Source organism: Dromaius novaehollandiae, chromosome W, assembly GCF_036370855.1.
Source record: "Dromaius novaehollandiae isolate bDroNov1 chromosome W, bDroNov1.hap1, whole genome shotgun sequence".
Taxonomy (NCBI): domain Eukaryota; kingdom Metazoa; phylum Chordata; class Aves; order Casuariiformes; family Dromaiidae; genus Dromaius; species Dromaius novaehollandiae.
The window spans coordinates 44,216,666-44,237,769 of NC_088130.1; the positions used below are offsets into that span (position 1 = coordinate 44,216,666).

The 21,104-nt window shown below is 37.9% G+C and overlaps 1 protein-coding gene across 2 annotated transcripts in view; it reads left to right on the forward strand.

Moving 5' to 3' along the window:
- LOC112987098 (synaptic vesicle glycoprotein 2C) overlaps nucleotides 1-21,104 on the forward strand; it is a 119,193-nt gene that overhangs the window by 63,063 nt on the left and 35,026 nt on the right. The gene's annotated exons all lie outside the window — the stretch shown is intronic.

The following is a 21,104-nucleotide window of genomic DNA, read 5'->3' on the forward strand; positions in this document are numbered from 1 at the left end:
AATGAATGAGGTGAGTAAAGCAGAAAATGTGCAACGACTGAAGTTACATGTATATGCAATATATATCACTTTGTGAAAGAACTCCTTGCTGCCATGACATAGTTAAACATTATGTGAAGGTACAGATTTGATTCCTAGTCTCTTGGGCTTGCCTTTTAGAAGGGTTAAGCACTCATAGGTCTCTAGGGGAGCTGAAATTGCTCAGCGGTTCTTACAAATCAGCCTCTGTAAGTGCTTCTCACTGACACTCTTCAAAGCAATTAAAGCAATGTTGTGAAATAGCTGGAATCCTAAGCAGTTTTCTTAAGCCAGACAATGAGATTCATAGAAGTTGGATTGTGAAAGAGAGGAAAATGGAAAATTCATAAGGTTTGCCCAAAGTCGTTAGAACATTCAGCAAGATAGGAAAGCAGGAATGCCCAGACATACATTATAATCATGCAGACTAATCAAATATCTACACTGTTGCATTACATTTAATTTTAGTGTCCTGTACGCTCAGCTTATCTCCTTAACCTTTGCTTTTGTTTTTGAGTTGCTGGAATCAAGGACAGGAATCTTTATTGGCAAGACACAATGTGTATTAATTTTTTTTTTCAATTAGTAAATTGTTCTGGATGCCAAGGATTTTTTTGCTTTCCTATCTATTAATATTTTATTTTTCTTTCTGTGAAAAATGCAAACATTATGACAGATTGATTTTAAAGGGTTGTCTAGTTTCATTGTAGATTTTATAAATAACTCAGTAACCTTTACTAAGGTGCTTTTAAAACATCACATAGCAGTATATCTTAATGAATAATAATACACATCCTTATACCAAAGCAGGGGCACTAGAGGGAATAACTATCTTCTTTCTTTGGCAGTAGAAGAATATCAGTAACAAAAAGCCATACTGAACTAGTTTTTTTGTCCTTCTGCAAAGATAACTACGAAATCACTTAAGACAGAAAATTGTAAAAGCAAATTTTAAAAGACAGCATTCTTCAGCTTTAGCCATATAAATCACTTTCCTTGCAGTACATCAATAAAAGTCATAGCAGCCAAAAGGAGGGCTAAAAGGAGCGGTATTAATAGCAGAAACAATCCTTCCTCACAAGAAAAGAAATGGATTTGCACATCATCGTGGCAAAATTAACCAAAATATATCTATGGCTTTTGATGTGGTCTTAAAATTGCCTTCACTTTGAATTAGACCTTTTCATCATGTTGTAAAGTTTAAAGCCTGTGTGTGCCTCCTCGTGTGAATGTGGAATAACTCCGCTGAAGTCAGTGCACGTAGGCAGTCCATGTTACGCAGCACAGCTGCACCTGGTGATGCCAGCTCAGGCCCGGGGCAAACAGCCTCCTTTTCGTGCTCCTCTGCTATCCTCACAGGCCTCGCCCAGGGGGCAAATCCTGCCTCGGCGCTCAGGAGGGTACGTTCACGCGCTGCTCTGTTCTCACGGAAACATTCCAGGTTAGGTTAATACTAGCTTAGATCGCTGCACTGTGTGTATCATATATGTTCATTAGGAGACTCCTGTAGTGGTATTTTTGCTTTTATAATTTTTACATGATTTCCATTTATGTAGTGCATAGGCGTCTCTGAGCTGTTTGCTTCTCGTACGAGGAGTTGATTTTTCCTAGCTAAAGTCAGAAGTAATGCAAAGGAAGTTGGAATGAAGTTGCATCTGTTGAAAAGCAATGAACCTCCATTGAGCATAGTGGAATTATTCTTAAATGAATAGAAAAATACCAGAACAACAGAGTAAAATCATTCTGTAGATTTCTTACCCATCTTTTGCAAATGTATTCTTTTCATTTGCACTAACTTTTATATAGGACACTTTAAAAAGTCCTAGATCCACAGCTGGTATACATGATCTAGCTCCAAGGCAGCCAATGAGGCTATACTAGCTTACCAGTAGAAGATTTAGCTCTATCTTTTTGTGAGAGAACAAAGATTACAACTTATATGTGTAGCGGTTTGTTTCTGTTCAAGCAGCATGGGAATGCCTCAAAACTGGGTAAAGTTCTAAAACATAAAATAAAAAAAGGTAACAGTTGCCTTGGCACCAGGCTATTGTTTAGGGAGAAATCAGTATGATGTAGTGCTGCAGTGACTGTATACTGAAAGATCAGTGTTGCAAGTGCCTGACAATTTCAGCTGTAAGACAAGCATTGCTATTTCAGGACTTCATTGAGTCTATAGCTGTTGGCTTCTGTTTAAAAATTGAAAATGAATGTAAACTTGTTCAGGGCATCTGAAAGAGGAGTTCAGGTCATGGAGAAGCTATTAGAATAAACAGCTACAGAGAAATGCTTCTAATTGCTGCCAGTTAACAAAGTCCAGATTGGGCTGCTATGAAGAAATTGCTCTATGCACTACTTAGGTCAGGATAGGAAAGATAATTACCATTTTAAATTTAGCATAATGTTTCAAGGTAGACTTCTTCAAAAACTGTCAGATACATCAAATGTGTATTGCAATATTCTGTAAAAGGTTAATTTTTCAAATAGTGAAGAATTTTAAGACTGAGAAATTACTTTTCAATTTAAAATCTAGATAGTAATATATTACTATTTCATTATACCAGATTTATATCAGAGTTTGAGGTTGGGAACCAAAAAGAATCATCCAAGTTGTTCTAGCTGTTTTACCCATTAATTAAAAAACAAAAGAAAGTTACAGATTAGTAATTCTGCACAAAAAGTGTGTTGCCTGCCATACACTGTGTTACTAAAAAAAAAATCTAGATTTTCATTCTGCCTATCACCCAACTAAAGATCAGAGAAGGCTGGATAAGGATTTCAGCTTATTTAAACTGTTAATATGGTATTCTGTATAGTTTTATGGTCTTCATATATGATGTATACAGATCTTTTCTGGCTTACTAAACTACAGAAAATTTTTTTGGACTTACACACCTGTAAATGTATATAATATGATCTCTTCCAACTGCAGGTACTTCTTTTTCCTATTCTAAACCTGGTAGAAGACTATGCATCCTCAGATGAGGGATCCAAACATCAGACTTCTCCAGTTATCAGAATACCTGAAACAAGATCATAATCTAAGATCTAGAAACCCACAACACAAAAGTTAGTATGTAGGATTTGGGATTGGGACCACAGGAGAAAATGAAAGGCCAAGATTCATTAATATTAGTATCTCCCTATGCACAATTTTATGAGTTGATAAAGTTATCTAAAAGAAACTGTACCATTATTGGCATGTTTCTTAACTCTGGTGGTGTTCATTTCCTAAACAATTTTTGTTTTTTACCAGGGTAATTTTAAGACAAAATAACAAAAAAGTAAATACTGGCGATTTGCTGTTTGGCATGCAATTATTCAGTATGTAGCTTCATATATGCTAGACAAATGAAGGAGAGACAGAGAAGGGGGGATAAGAGTTCTGTCATTATACTTTAACCCAAAAAAAGAAAATAATGATGGTTCTTCTGCCAGCATAACATCTGATGTTATAGATTCATTGCTCCAGATCCTAGCGCACATGGAGTATATCCATACATTAATTAGGTCCTATTTTAAGAATATAAAACTTTTGTAAGCAGAAGGCTTTTATTAATATATAGGAAAGGATAAGAGGAACGCTATCTTCTCTTTTTATATCACTTTCTAAATGTCATTTGGTTTTGCTTCTTAAAAGATCAGTAAAACAAACCAAATGTTCATACATTTTAAAATGTGCTCTAATTTATGGGAAGCTGCCTTCCTCAGCATTAATTGTTATCAGTTTCTTGGTTGTCTTTCGCAACTCATCAAGACTTTCTGCAACCTGTTACCTGGGAACTGTATCTGCAACTAGGTCTGTGCAAATAAAAGTCTTCTGAGAGCAAGGGTGTTCCCTCACCAGAGTAATTTGTAAATCTGACCGGATGGTAGTAGAGTACCTGGTAAAATGGGTCATAAAGTCCTAAAATAACAGGATTAGAAATAGGTGGAGTTTTTCCATTTTGCAGAATAGACAGCTCTTTAAACCTCAAGTCAGTGGTCTCCAATGTCCCTTACTCACTGCCAACATGGTGCTAATGACTATCCTAAGGCCTTAGCCACAGGAGTCATCTTTATGGTCATCTTTCTGAACTTTTGAATGGTCTAGGAGGAGGTGATGACAGCTCTCCCCGCATACTAACCTCACCAGTTCTATTACTTACCAGGAGACAGGAGAGAACCACATCAAACAGATTTCATGAAAAAATCTCTGTGGTATGATCTGAGGCAGAGACATTACTACTCTATGTATCAGTCAAATTCCAATGAAATTAGACTAGATTATTCAACAAAAGACTACAAAATTACCCTCTTAATAGTACAGAATCAAGGAAATACAAAACGTACTACTTTCTAACACTCTCAATACAGAAAGCAGATTTAAGTCTTTCGTCTAAACATTTTATTCAGACTGGTGTAATCACATTACATAAGAGATCTTCATCTGAGCTATTCATGTTTCATCAGCAGAGTCTTTTTTTTTCCTAATTGAGGACAAGGCACTTGAGTTCAGAAGAGAGGTATTTAGCACCATTCAGGGAGGAGAAAGAACTGGAATAAGGGAGAGAAGAAAAAGCATTTCATTTCAGAATATAAGATTTTTTGTCTAGCTGGAATGGCTCTAGGTGTAAGTAGGAAAGTATTAACGCATTTGCTATTTAAGCAGACTTTTCCATTGCATCTGCAAACAACTGATAATTTGCCCTGTGCCTTAAAGAGGACAAGTTACAAAGGACAGTTGTTCTCCAGTCATTAGATATCAAACTAAAGAGAGCCATTTGGGGGAATGTTTTAAAATATTTTATTTTTTTAAAGAGAGTCACATTTTTACAGTAATAAAATATTTAAAAATGAAGAGATAGAAGTGTCCAAACTATGGACTCAAGCCTCAGACCTGGAAAACATTGTATTTAAAATAGTAAGCATAACTTCTATTTTTAAAGTCTTAAATATCTGCTTTTACTTTTCTTTAAAGATCTTTGTCTTTTATTTTTCTCCTGCCAATATCCTTAAATGAGTTTAAATTGCAGGAAGTGGGATTTAGTTTAGATAGGAAAAAAAGTTTTAAATACAAGTGTAATAAGGTTTCTAAGGGCGCATTACTGTCTGTCCCGAATGGTTTAGGACTACACTAAATTTACCAAACCTACCACTGGAGACCCATTGCCCATTCATAATTCTGCTGTTCCTAACGAGTCTTTTCACAGGCAGAGGACTCCATAAATAGCTCCTATTTCCAACTTAGTATCATTGTGATTACACTGGGCCTTTTTTTTTTTTTTTTTTTTTTTTTTTTTTTTTTTTGAGTAAAGTGGCCTGGAAAACATTTCTCAGTTTGTAACAAAAGATTGTTGAAGAGAAGCAGATCAATTTGCCTGAAGAGGTGAGTGTTACCAGGAATAGAAATGTTCTTTTCATCACCTTTTAGGTAGGTGGCTTTAGAGTAGTTACTGTAGCATTTTCTGTTGTCACGTTTGCTTTGTTCTTGTGTCATCCACTTGGAGACAGACAGGTAAACACACCTTCAAAACCTCAATAAAATCCCCTTCTGTATGAAACTATTGTGAACTCTATTGGCATGAAGCAGGCGAGGAGGTGAGCAGAGCTGGCTGCCGCGGCGGTGTGGAGAGCTGCCGGCTCCCTGCGCGCCTCGGAGCAGGCACAGCGCCCGGCGGCGGTGACAGGGGAGTTGCACCTCTCAGCCGCGAAAGACTGAACCGGGAGCTGGACTGGCTAAAACTATTAGGTGGCAGTGAAGTCAGAGGAACTTCGAACTCCCTTATTCAGTCTTTTTGTCGGGCTTAAGGTTTCTCAGGGATATATGGCAGCAGCTGTACTGCCATCGGTGGGATACAGAAATCCTTTTCCAGTGTTCCTTGATATCAGTGAGGTTATAGGGCATGGTGAGTACTTGAGTAGCAATAAAAGCAGAAGGACCTTAGACACTCTCCATCCTCCTGCACTTCTGATGAGCAGAAATGGATGCTTCTGAGTGATGGCAGCTGCAAGAAGGAAGTGCAGAGATTTCAGTCTAGCCTGCTAGATCCTCACGTTGAGAGGAGGCAGGGATCATTCCAGCCACAAAGTGGAGTCCAAAGGTGATGATTATTCCAAGACAACTGCCATGAAACAGTTGTTCCCCAGTATATAAATATTGCATATTACGTGTTTTAGATAATATAAGAAAAAGTAGATTTTTTTTTCTATTTTCAGCATTTATTTTTGTAGAAATTAAATGGCTAGTGAGTGGCTTTATTACTAAGACAAAGGACTAGAAGCCAGATTTTCTACTAGACAGCTTGTATAGACTGCAATTTTTTTTGAAAGTAACCTGTGAATTTGGGTATCTGAAAGCATCTTGTGACTTCTGCTTGAATTTTGAAGGTTTAGGTTAGGATTATACCTGGATGAGTATAGAAAATTCCTGACTACCTTTGAAAAATTATAGTCTTAACCTCATTATTAGTTGTCTGTAGAACAGCATACTATTAATTACTATGTCGAGATCACACAGATTAATATCTGTAAAGCATCTTTAGGTATAGTTTATCTGTTCAAAGCTATAAGCTTTGAAGTGTCAAAAGTTGATGCTGATGCTGTAAATAAGAGTCTGTGGCTTTTACAGATGTTGCTGCTTTACAGATGTTTCTTGTAGAGCTTCTAAATTCAGGAATGCGCATTAGATGTGGGTCTGAGCATCAGAGAAACAGCTTGATTTCACACACACCTATTTCATCACCTGCTCCCAGCAGCAGGGTGCCCAGCAGCTTGTAAATGTACTATAAATCATGGTTTCATCTCAGGCAAAGGATCACTGAGTTCCTTCTTCCCCCCCTTCCTTTGCCGTGGTCCCCAGCGGGGAATTTGAGTCTCTCTGATGCAGTGCACGCTTCCAATCAAAGAACAGGGATACACTTACATGATTTATAATAAAAGAAGACATGCTTGACTGATTTCATATTGCTGCATCACTACAGTGACTGTACCCAAAACAATGAGGAGATGCGACTGCACTCTGTAGTCATATCTGCAGAGATTATTTACTGCTGTCCTCTATACATCAACACCTGATTAATGTGAGTTGGAAGTAGGAAAAATAGTTATGTGATGACCTGTTCCGTTTCTTTGTTTGAAATTGGAACATGCTGAAATGGGATATTGTCACTGATTTAGTCATGCTAGAGGTGCACAGTGATGTCTTCTCTAATCTTGAGGAGGCAGAGTACTAATAGGAGAAAAGCATAGTTAGCTGCAAAGAGAAAGAAAATAAGCTGCTTGCCTTTCTGATAGTATACCTTCTCACTTATGAATCCATGAATCAGTGGATGCTTTGACCAATGGAAAATATTATTTGGAATTTAAAGGAGGAAGTTTGAGCTTTATTAATGTTGAATCTGCATTTGCTATGAAACTGTGTAATGCTGAGCAAATGGAATAGATAAGACATAAAGGCATCTACTGCATAATGCAATGTCTGTTGATCTCTTTTGTATTCCGCTAAGAGGTAAAATGATCCCCAAAGTGCTATATTTGCCCCCCCTCATATTTGGTGCACTTCCATCATTTTTGTATCCTGCATGCTGAAGCTATATATATATACTTCCAAAAGTTAATTAAAGTGGGACAAGGCAGTTTTAATGTTAACTTGAGTTATCAACTCCTACTCGTGAATTGTTTTTCGTTTGAAAAAATCCTCTGAAATTACATTATACTAAATGGAAATACTTAAAAAAATCTTCATCTTTAGAAACAGGAATGACTGAACACAGCAGAATTTAGACCAGATGCTTATGCAAATCTGTCTGGGAGAGCAAAACAAATCACTTTGTTTATCAGTCTGCTGTTTTCTGTGCCCTAAATGCAGGGTTTTATATGGTCATTTAGATGTTTATATTCACAACAGTTAGAAGCTGAAGTAGCTTTTAACACATCTACTTAATGGGCACTAAAGATGCTCATTAGCAAGTTTCTGGAATAACCTTCTCCTGGGCTCTTTAGGTTGGCTGTGAAAGAGAAAGATGATTTGTGTATCTAGAGGTTCAGTAAATAACTATCAAGTTTTTTTGTGAACGGAGAAGTCATGAGGCCTAGTTTCCTATAGGTTTGTGTCCCATATATATCCCCGTGATCCTGGTCCACCCCTTTCTCTCAATTTTCCCCCGTACCCCTTATAAGGTGCCATAGCAGTGCTTCCAGTGTCTCCCTGCCTTTCCCGAATCCCATGCTACAGTCGTGGCTCCAGGTGCCGCCAGCGCTGCTGCCGTAAGGCGCGCTCACCTTCCCAGGGCCTCGCCAGGTGTCCGCTCCCGCTTGCCTGCCCCTGGCAGAGGTGGCAGGGTGCTGGGGCACTGGCCCGTGCCCCTGTGCCGCGGCGCTGCCGGGGATGGGGGCCAGGCCCCCAGGGTGGCTGCAGCACCCTTGCAAACCATGGCCTGGTGGCATCCGTCTCCTCTACCTAGGCACCATGTTTCACAAAGCTCTGGGACATGTCATTATTTTTGAGATTATTCGTTCCTGTCAAATTTGATTGAACTGGGCCAATGGCTTTAAAAGATGTTGGGGGAGCGACTGACAGACACATGAACTTATGGAAGTGTCTAATGCCATAAATATCGCTTTCCAAAGAAGCCACGGTAATAGTCAGCAATTCTTATGGCAGTGGAGCAACAGCATCTCTTCAGCTTGAGTTTTCATGAAAACCCAGTTTCACACAATGAATTGGCCTTGATGTAAATTAGGAATAATTACCTAGAAGTTAATGAAGCTGCCTTAGAGCTCTGCCCTGGCTCCATCAGGAGTGGCTACAGCGGCAGGCGTAATCCTTGCCTGTCACTGCCAGAAGCAAATAAGGTGCTAGCTGTGAAATTTCTTCTTCATTCAATTTTTTTGTATTAAAAAGACAAAAGGATTTTTGTTGTTGTTTTAAGCAGATACATCATATGCGATCAGTCTATAACAAGTAAGTGAAAAATTCAGCTGATGTGTACAGATGGGGAGGGAAAGGGGTTGCTGGTCTTTCTCAGTGATTATTCAGATACATAAATATATTAATTTTGTGTGGAATACGATACAACAGTAGAAATCTGTTGCCTGTGCTTTATTACTGTTTTTCTGCCTTATATAACTGAAAGTGAACACAGCATTTGACTGCATTCTTTCTGCTCATATTTATAGGGGAGGAACTGGTACAAAGATAAGGGAAAAATTGCTCTCCCCTACAGTGTTTGTATGCTTAATATTCCTAATACAGAGGTGTGTATATTTCTGTTTTCCAAATATGCCAGCCAAAACCAGTATAAAATAAGCAAAGAGAAATGGAAAGATGTGATAGTGAGGGCTCTGAGCAGAGGTTTCCATTTCTGGTCTCCTCAGCATGATACTGAGCGAGGTGAGGAGCTGCGGCTTTCTGCCTCTGTCGTTTCTCCTCCGGCTGCTTGAGTCCATATTGTCTTGTCTCCTTTCAGGGAGGATTGGGATTGGGGGACCAAAAGTTTTGGCCCTCATCTGAGTTATTTTCTGAAGGCATCACTGAAATATAATAAAAAAGTGAGGAGCGATAGCTAAAGGGATGAAGATAGGGCTTTTAGATTGTTTTTTCGTTTGGGAACCTTATATGTTTCAGTCCAATATAAGCATCTGATTCCTGAAAATTCTGGACTCTGTAAGGAATGTCATGAAGGTTTATGAAGGGAAAAATAGTGTAATACTCTGCTTATTCAGCATATTGTATTTTCCTTGATCCCTTTGATAATTACATTTCACATATTTGAACTCTCTCTCTGTAGGCAAAAATCCCCCCCATCACCTCAGATAGCTATGACAGATAATAACTGGGGATAATTGCTACGTGTTTCGTGAATGCAAATAATATTTTTTTGTTGCTAGTATTGGACAAAAGTTTTAATTCAGGACTTCTGACAACACGATTCATAGTATGTACAAAAAGACCCCATCTATTCAACAGATCAGAGTTGTTGTTTAATTGACTGACATCAGATTAGGAGATAATTCTTAGAGTGCACATCTGTTCAAATTGCTAGATGACCACAAACTGCCCTGTCGAGTCTGTTTGGCTCTGTTTCTTAGTGATATGATTTTGTTTCTATATATTTTTTATAAAATAAAAAAGATAATAAAAGGTAAATTAAGTAGAGAAAAAGGAAATGAGACTGAAATCACAGCATGGAAATGCTCGCGAAAAAGAATGATTTTTCTTGCAACAGCTTCCAAAGCAAATAAAATATAATAAGGTAAGATGTTGTAAGGGCTTTTTGAATTGCATAGCTGTTCTATTGGTACATTGTACCAAAATGTGAAAGATAAAACACACATCACTGTTAAAAAAAAAAAATCCGTTCTATCTCTGTATTCTTCAGAAAATACTCCAGCATTTCAATGATTGCTTCGTTTGTGAAAATTTGAGTAGATAAATAGGTTCAATTTCTTTTCATAAACCGCAGTGTTTTATTATGCCTCTACTGATTGTCTTTTTTGATTAAGCACGTCTCTTTTTGTGTTCACCATGAGCCTTAGTTCAGATGCCCATAAATCACTGAAAGTCCCAGACCAGGACAGGAACACTTACATTTTCAATTAGCTTCCACATTTAACAGCCGCTATTAGTAGTGCCTATAACAACTTGTCACACCAAATATAACTTAGCCTTATGATAGTTTTTAGAAGCCCACAGCAAAACAATTTCAAGGTTTTAATCACATTTCTCTGTGTAATAGCACATAGAGACCAAGTATGTATTTGAAACCATAATAGTTTCACCCACAAATTGTGGGCTCAGGTCTATGGTAGATTGTGGAAGGCACTACACAAAAATACGTAGAGATTATTTGTGTTTTGAATATTGGTAGGACAAAAGCTGTCATTCTACAACAGTTTAGTCAGATTTTGTTGCAGACACGTGTTTTCTTTCAAGCTTAGTTCATAACGACTGCTGTGCGAGGCATTTAGAAATTTTTCATTGGCTATTTGTAAATGTAGATTTTGTCAGCTATTGATGATTTACTCTTATTGTACTCTTTATCACTGTTCAAACAGGTGTTTTGAACTTCATATGCAAACCATTTGCAATTCTTAATTAGCTGTAGTAAAATAAAATAGTGGAAACTATTAAGCACATGTAGGAGACCAGACAGAAATCTTAACAAGAGATCTCAAGCGAGATTATACAAACAAAGTTTGAAGGACATTTTAATGACATTTGATTGCATAGTCTCAAATATTATACTGACCACCATATTTTTAAATTCTGACAGCAGTTGCTTTTCAAATGAGCTTCCTCTCTCTCCTTTCTATTACAATCTGCTCAATTGGTGATCTCTGTAAAGTAAGAAATGGCCTTTTCTCCTTAGTTTGATGAGCTTGTAAGTTCTGAGGGCAATTCAGTACTGAAGTTGCCATCGTTACTGTCAGAGTCGTGTCTAGCAGATTTTACCTCTTTATCTGTTTTGCTCATTGTAAAGTACCTTAACTCAGCAAGCAGCTCAGAGCCAGACCCAAGCAAGGACTTCACAGAACTGTGTGAGTCTATAAATCTCTGGGGCCACTGGCTCAGTCAGCCATACAGTCAGATCAATTATGTGCCACAGTGCTTGTAATGAGATTTTTGATGGTATCAGCTTAACATTAACCCTTGGTGGCCTGTTCTGGCTTCTTTGTATGTGAATAATTAGAACATGGCCTTTCCAGTTCTCCAGGTTGCCTGCATTCTGCTTTGAACTATAGTGTAAATTCAGTATAAATACTGAAATAGATCCTGCTTGTATCGGAAAGTACATTTTATTTTATGCTCATTTTTTACCTGGTTGTTAAACTAAGAAAATACTTAGATCGTTCTTTGATGTAGCTTTCTTTCCAGATGCTTTCAGCTGCTGCCATGGTTTTCAACAGTGGGGAGCTCGTAGGTTGCTTCTAGCCTATATGCCTGTAAAAGTAATTAAGACAAACAAACCCATCATCTATAGGCCTTAATTGGCTACACAGGACCCTGCACATCCAATTTGGAAAATATCTAGTGGCCCCCACATTCAAGAAGTTTGCAAACCACTGGCCTACTGCATTCCAGCATTATGTTTTTTTCTCACTCTGTAGTATTACCAGGGCATTGAGAGGATTGCAAATCCTAACAGCTTATACCCAAGCACTTATAACAAGCATTAGTTTCCACAGGACTGAGGAAAGTACCACGTGAATTCCAGTATCTCTACTTCAAAGTAGCTGGAGATCTGCATTGAATCTTTAACTGAAAGGAGAACATTTTCCTAATACAGTTTAGGTGCAGAAATCTAACGAAAGCAACCATTTATATGACAATTCAACATCTGAGCTTTTGTTTACTAACCGCAGCTCTTTTTGTGCTTTGCCTCGGAACTGTGGACATAATTTGACCTGTGTCAATCTACATTAATTTCTAGTAGCCTGGGGCAGTTGTCTCAGAATAAGAGGCACAAGTGCACCTGAGGGAAGTGCACATACTTTCTAGCATGGAAGATACATGTTTGCTAACTTAACAATTTCAAGAGCAGAATGGTATTTCTCATTTTAAACTTCATAAATCCGCAAATAACGTAAGTTTTAAGAGAATTTGTGCTGACTTATAATTTATTTAGATATGGTTGAGAGAGGAAGGAAGCTATTTTGAGGAAGTGCAAGTAGAAAGTTATAGAAACACTGATTTACAATCTAAGCAGAAAATTACAGGTTTGCCCTGGAACTTTTTTTTTCAGTCTGTCTGAAATCTGCATGTTTCTACTGAAAACAGAGCAAAATCCATGCTGTCTGGTGTATAACACTTACCTCATTTTCCAGGGACTGTAATGAGTGAGTATATACTCACTTTCCAAGCAGTATAATGGTATTTGCATTCAGAATGAAGCCATGAAGAAGTTATTCAGGCTCAACTCATGGTAACAAGTGTCTGAAATCTGGCAGAATGATTCAGGACAGAGTTGGAACTCCTGAGGGACGCTGTAAGCCAAAGCATTTCATTTCTGCATTGAAGTGCTTTGCTAGATTTCCAGCCCTACACGATAGTTGCACTGGGGTTGTGTTCAGCACAGAATTGCTAAGGTAACTCACTGTCAAATGCTAAAATGGCTCCTGCATAGTGATGGCCAGGTGGATGCGTTTACATCAGCTTGACGTCTTAGTAAAGTGAGTTTCTGTTGTTTCTCCCTATTTTGAGAATGGAAAATGCTAAGCAGCCCAAGTTAAACAAACAGAAGTAGAGGACTGCAAGGTTGTCTCTGCTCCTCAGCTGTGGTATCCTCAGTGTCATCTGTGGGTAGAATGTGTTGCTCTTGGCCCTCACATTCATTTAGTATCATGTTGATGGGAGCATTTCCCTCATGGAAAACTTTCATTCGATTGTGCTGGCCAAATGGACTTAGGCTCAATGAAGTTGTTTGTCTCCCCTTTGCTCCGGTACCCTTTTACTTTTTCATTTTGAGTTCTTTAAATATGTCTTGTTCTCTTCCCACACTAAACTTCATAATAGATAGAACAACTGTTGTTCTCCTTAATTTTGAAATAGTCACTCCATCTCCTTTTCAAAGTTTACATACATTTATTATAAGCCTTTGAGGACACAGGGTAGTTATGAGTAGTTATGGGGATTAATGGCAGATGTTTTTGTTGGTGTGTCTCAGTCTCATGTTTGGGTGTTTGAATAAGAGGAGTGAAACTGGATACTGAAAAGCCCTTCAAACTGGTCTTATGGGAATAACTGTATGCTCCTGCCAAGTGTCTGCCAAGATCTTTTTCTTCCCTCCTTAATGTGCTTTCTGGTTATAAAGATAATAATTAAAATGTATTAATTTCAGCACAGCTTTACATGAACAGAAAGTTAATTTGTCCATCTCTGTAAAGTGTGCAGGAATCATCTCATTATTTTGCCTTTTTCAGTCATATAAAGTTGTATATTAATTTGATTTGCAAACAAAGCTCCATCACTACTTATTCTACTGAATTTAGTACTTATCACAAGATGTTTCCGCTGTTGGGGATGGAAAGACTGAGGCCACCGCACGGAAGTTTTGAGGAGTCAAATTTACTTTACATATAGTCTTGCTTTTCCATGTTCATATAGTAAGTGCAGAAGAGACGGAATTAATTCTGAAAATACCATAAGCTGCCTCTTTTGTCAAAGCTCTTTACTCTTATGCCACTGTTTGTCATAACTATTGAATCTTTGGAATAGTCCACAGAAACAGAGAATATAGGATGAACAGAAAAACATTTATCACTGGTCAATTCAGTCTGAAAGTCCTTTCTGGTTCTGCATAACCTCCCTTCTGCCCTGTGAGACTCCATAAAAATGAGGTCTTGAAAACTGAAGGGCTGGAATACATGAAATCTGCCCTTGTAATCTCCATCAGTCTCTCTCTCAGTACTTCTTAAGTATAGATAGCGCAATTGGCACCGGCTACCTGGACTTTTGCACAGACAGAGAGAATAGGGAAAGCTCTGTGAACTGCTGATGAGTGATTTTCCCTTATTCATATCTCTGTTTTGCTTACTCAGTCCAGTATCCTTCCCAGTGAAGAAAACTGAAGTGCAGGAATAACTTCCTTTGCTGAAGTCAAGATAAAGATACACCATGCCCATGAGGCCCAGTACTGACAACCGCCTACTTCAAGTCCCTAAATGCATTCCTTTTTCTCTAGCTAGAAAGGCAAGTGAGATCCGGTGTTTTCTAGTCATAAATAGACCACTAATTAAACATCCTTTGCCACTTTTAGCATCTGCCAGGATTAGACAGATGGCAGGACCAGCAGCTGTAGGTACATTTCCCTTATTAGGAGCTGTTGCTTTAATTCTCTAACATGATTACATCCATCCATCACCTCTGCCATTTCAGAGAGGAATTTCTTGCCTCTATATACATCTTACGAGTCACAGCATCTTGATCAAGGCCAAAAGAAAATCAGGTTTAAGGCAGACCGTTGCAATCCACACACAGAATAACTTTAAAGCTTCTCTCCTCTTTTTTTCCCTAGCATTGTTAGGTATTCTGACAGAAAACTAATTTTTATAGGTCTTTTATCAAGCCTGCCACAGATTTATATTAGCATTTCCATAGCAAAGAAGCAGAAATCTAATCCATCCATAGCTCTATATTCTGCATAGAGTATACATACACTTAAAAGAAATGTTGACTTCATATCATCACTAAAACTGAATGATCTTTGGGCTCATCACTTCGTATACTCCTGTGAAGTATGAGTATACACAAACTTCCCTCTCAGCTGGCAGGAAGTATCAGGGCACATGCTCTGGGCAGCACTACAGCAGGTATTAGAAACATTAAAAAAAAACAGATTACGGGCATCACTATCCAGCGGTTCTACAGCTGGAGGCCTTGCCTGTTCTGCAGTGCCGTGCGCTGGTTAGAGGATTTGTGCCTGATACGTTATTAGGGAGCGAATATTTTTCTATGCAAGGTCAGCCCAGCTTGAAACTGAGCTGGCGTATGTCTAAATAGAAGATAATGTTATCAGGGAAAGATTCGGAGCCTGATGATCTCAGGTCTACAGATCAGGATCAATGCCACGGAAAGGAAGTGATGGGTGTCAGTGGTTGGCAACTCCCACCTGTGTGGGAGAAGAAATATATCTTTAGAAAATATCCTGTTCCTTTTAGTCGAAGTTTTAAGTGTCATCAAACCAAGTATGAGCTAGGTATTTAATATATTTATGAAATATATCTGTTTAACACTTACTCTCTTCTTTCATTAAACTGCTGATCCTTTCGACTCTCAGGGACTTACTGGCTAGAGAGCCGGACTAGTGTGGCTAAGAATTAGACAGTCTTCTACATGCAGCTTTGGTAAGGTACCTCAGTCATGGCCTGCTACACTTCAGTGCTTTCATTTCCAGATTCTCTTCTGCAAAAATTAGCAGCAGCTGACCCGCTGAGCTGGTGGGCCTGTAGTGTATCTACCTAACTGTACAGGCGAAAAACACCGCTGCCTGTCATGTGTGATATTAGTAATCTAATCATATAAAAGATGAGTTCTACTTTGTGTTACTGTAGTTTCACATTAATACACCTACAGAATATTTCTGAAAACGTAGCTGCACTTCTTAGAAAGCATGTATCTCACTCAGTCTTGTGTAGATACCTAACAGAGATTCCTCAGCTATATAGCTTAGCTGAATTCATTGTTTCAGTTTCAGGGATGTTTTAGCGTTACTCCAGACAGCACCACTAAAAGGTACGGGCTCAAGTCATAGATGTCACTCACAGTTAAACCGGGGAACGCCAGGACAGACTAGATACTAATGCAATAATGTGTATTTCAGTGCTGCCAGGTGCAAAATATTTCCATTTTTCCTTATAATTCTGATTTTGCTTCAGAATTCAGAAATTCAGCTTTAGATTTCAGAAATACTAAGCAGAAAAGCAACGTTTAGTAGTAGAACTCTTTACTGATTTTTTTTACTGAATATTTGTATTAAGCGCGGTAACAGTGCCATCAAGTGGCAATCTAGAGCAATCATACATTTTATTTACTGGAAATTTCTGAAATTTGAAAATGATAAATTAAAGCTATAGAACTGAGTTCTGACCAAACAGTATATGATAAAATAGATATAAGCAACTTTATAAAATCACAGAAAGGATTCTGAAAAAGAATCTATAGCATCTATGAATTCCTTTAAGTTCCTTGACTGTGCTCCCCCACCCCTAATTTTAGTGGTGGGTGTTCTTGCCTCTACTCCCTCTCTCGATCTATCAAGAGTTTTATGGGTTTTTTTGTGCTGATGCAGACTTGCTTTTCACAGTTTCTGACACTGCCATGAATCTAGTTCCTCCAATTCCTCTTTACTTGATGAATAACAAAAATTATCAAGACTAGTCAGTCTTTAGATAACCATGCCATAAAATCATTTTTGTAGGCAGCATCTTAAATTCAGTTAGGTTTTCTGTCCCCATATAACTCTCTTAGAAAGGTAATCCAGAACTTTATTCCTCTGGTGGTTAGAAGCTACCCCTTTGCCAGCCTGTATTTATTTAGAGTCAATATGCACCCGTATTTTCATTACTCACTTTGCACTTTAGTGTAACCCATATGTATTTGCAGGGAGCGATCATGTTCCCCTTTGGTCTTCATTTTCAAAAGTTAAACAAGCCATCCTCTTTAGTCTCCTGTCATTAGGTAGACTCTCTGGTCACCTAATCACTATGAAAGGTGATACCTGTCCCTGAATATACCTGCTGTTTCTCAATTAAGGTATATTTATGAAATTCAGCATAATAAGGATAGGTTTACACTTCTATTAATCCAGGATGTCTATGACAGAAATGTTCTTCTTTTTCCTTCGGAGCAAGAACTTGTTTAAAATATCCTTCGAGTTTATTAATACTCTACAGTAGATGAAATGCGGTGCTAGGGAAAAAAAGATTTTGTTGGCATTGAATTCAACATACAAATCAGTGATTATATATAGATTAGCATCTTGGTACGTTTTGCTGTTGCTCTGCCACATGCCGCTGTGGTTCTGTAATCAGTAATTGCCATGTCTGTGACTCACTTGGTCCTTTCTAGTAGTCAGCAAAGCGAGGAGGTGGTATTCAGTGAGGAGGCTGCTGCAGGGACTTCAGACTCAGGCACTGCAGATTTTCTGTTGCTCTACAGCAAATTGCTCCCGAAATGCATTTGGGCCAAGTGTTTTAACAATTCATAAAGCATTGGAACCCGCCGCCGAGTTCAAGATTAATGACGTCGAGTACAGCATGTCCAGGAGCAAGGGCGAAGTTTGGCACTTGTGCCGTGCGCTGAATGCAACCGAAGAGCACTCCTGTCTCTTTGCTGTTGTATCGTAAATCAAGGAGGGGAGAAGCAAATTGAGTTACAGCCAAGAGCACACTTCCATTTGGTTTCAAGATGTACAGACAATGGGCCTGAAAGCCACTTCGAGAGCTAAATTCAGAACTAGTCTAATGGCTCCATTTTCCAGATTAGCTCATGACCTAGGAAAGTGTGGTGTGTTAAACATAAGAATAAATCTAAACTTGCTCTACATTTAAAAAATGTTTGTTTTGCTCTCTGTCATGTGGTGCTGGAATAGATAGAAGAGCAGGCTAGAGCAAGCTGTGTTGCAACTGTTTTCATTTTTCCTGCGGATTTCTTCTTACGATTCTGGCATTAACTATTATCATTAATTCAGCAGATATATTAAATCATGAGATAAATTGCAGCAGCTAATATAATACAAAGAGGGGAAAAAAAGCATAATAGGAATAATAAAAGCCATAAGGAACCTTTCATTTGAGAATCCCTCAGATATTTTGAGGAGAGATAGGTAAAAAAGATACTTTGCAGGTCATCAGGATGACAGCAGGATGAATGGTGCAGTCGTTTTTAATTAAATGTAGAAAGGTTCACTTACCTTAATAAATCACACCTTAAAAGTAAGTTATTACCAGAGTTTTCTAGGACTGGCTCCAGGGCACAAGGTTTGCCATAGTTTTATAACAGGTGTGAAGCCAGGGGAATTTCACTTCACAGCAGAAGTACTGTTTGTGGAGTTAGACCTTACAAAACATAAACCAGAGCGGTGAAGGGCAGACTGTGGAAATGTGCTGCTGGCTGTGGGTGCTGCTGGGACAGTTTCTCATGCCATCAGCCAGGACCTTGGGCCAGCTGGGGTGGAAGACGCAAGCCGCCCTCGCGAGCTGGTGGCACCAGCAGCTGCCTGGCTGTGCAGACCCCGGCGCGGCTCGCTGGCCGGGCTGCAGGCGGACGCAACCAGAACCAGATCGTTTTGCGAGTTCTATAGTAGGTGATTTTACACTGTAGTTTAAAATAGATAATGAAGAGTAAGAATGATTATGATAAAATATGTATGCAATACCCAAAGCACAAATATGTTTTCTAATCGCTTCATTAACTCACCTTAACCCTTTCCTTCTTTCCCTTCCCAAATTAGATGAACGTATGCCCATATTATTTATGTTTTCCATTTCGGTGAGGTTAAAAGTTGAAATTTTTACCAAGTCAGTAAAAGTAATTTTTAATGCACTTCCACATCTTTTCCTGTTTTTCTTTTTCCCTTAAATATTTGGTCAAAGTCCTATTTTGGGATAAAATCTAACACGAAATTTTAGATAGCTTCTTTTTGTTGCAGGGAACTTTGGAGGGGGTAAGTATGGTTAGCTTGAGCCTTACTTTTTAAAAAAGTAGCGTAGCACACCAAGATCTTTGCAGATATTGTCGCTGGTTTTACCTCATTCTTCCTGGGGTAAAGGCAGAAGGGCTAAAAGATGCTGTAAAGCAAGCCGATACCGTTTTTGAAACACAAAAGCTATGTAGGAGATCAGAAAACCAGTCTCATGTCTGTAGTGTTTCACAGAGCTTTTGAGAAAGAGCAAAAAAATTGTATTCTGTATTCTTCATGTTATAATATATATTCTATAGAATATACATGAGAATATATAACTGAAGAGTGCATTACGGTATTCTTCATATTATAACACAAATACTTTAAAATGAGAATGAATTTTTTTCTAAGAACATAATCATGATCCACAGCACGAGATCTTTAAATTCCAAAATACACTATTTGACAGATGAATACCTCCTTTGAAGAACTATTTAATAGCCCATTTGGTGCCATGTGGTGCCAGTTGTTTACTCACATCGAGACAGATTAAATTTACCATGTCTTTTGTCTAGAAAAATCAGTTATCAGAGAAAGATCTCAGATGAATCTCGCATCAGCTCTTTCATTAGTCAGTATTTCATTTTCTTCCAGTAGCTGCTTCCATGTTTATTGTTATTTTTATATTGTATTCCAATTTTAATAAGTTTTGCTTCAAAATTTTACTTTAAGGAATTTGCTGTATTGAAGCCAGACTTACAGGCTGGCTAGTTATCCAAATCGTATTTTTCTCTTTCCTAAGAGAAATTCTTAGGATTTTAAAAATCCTGTATTGCTGTAATCCAGTCATAATATACCGCTCAATCAGATATTTTATTAAAAAGCTGAATGAGCAGCCCTGCAGTTTCACATACAAGTTTTCCAATATCTCCTTTTGCTTTCTTCTCAGTATGTCTTAAAAATGGTTTCTACTTCATGTTGTTAGTCAGCGCTCAGAGATATTTCAAGATCAGTTTTTCAGAGTTTTTTTTCCTGTTCTTTTTTCTTAATCTCTTTATATCATCCTAAATTCTCTCTCTGATTCAGTGTTGAGGTTGCCAGTTTCAGATGGAAGCTTAAACAGTTTTTTTTTTTTGTACATCCAGTTACACGGGTTTTTTCAGTTTGCTTTTCACAGATTTTAGGGTGTTGTATAGTGCTCTGAAACAAAATGGAAACAGTTAGGCCTGGTAAGTGCTTTATTTATTGCATTTTGTTACATTCTGAGAGTCTCTTATTTCATTAAGATTATTGAAATTAGCTCTTTGTCAACAAAGTTAATAATAATAATAAGAAGAAGAAGAACACAGTTGGAAACCTTAAAATTCCAGTTATCATAGTCTGTAATCTTATGTATACATAATTATTATTCCTGTATTGTTCAATTATATAAAAATAACACAGCAAATACTGCAATGAAAACTACTCTCAAAACTCCAAAATACTAATCATCAGTACCTAAAAGAACCATTGGCCTCAACCATACACACTTGTAATGGAATGGAAACACTATTTCAGAAAGATCTTGACCAAAAAAAACCTTAAAAGAAAATTAACTTAAATGTGAACGATATCCTAGTACTTTAATGCTGAATTGTAATACTGAAAAAGATTCAAGAGCATTGAGTTTATAATGAATAATCTACTCTGGTTTTAGTGTTTCTGTTTCTAGAAGTCTGAAAAAATGTTGCTGTAGACTTGATTGTACTTTTGTACAAATGCTTTTCTCATATTATTACTGTTTCTTGCTTTCTTATTTATTGCTAGCAATTTGCTGTACAAATTCAATACCCAATATTCATCAGTACTTTAAATAGCTTCTGACTAAGAGGAAGACTTGGAGGCACCAGTTAGACTTCAATTTTGTCAGTGTTTATTGGTGAAAAATAATAGATCATGTGATGGAATTGTGTTTTTTGAAAAAAGCTTTTCCTTTAATGGTACACA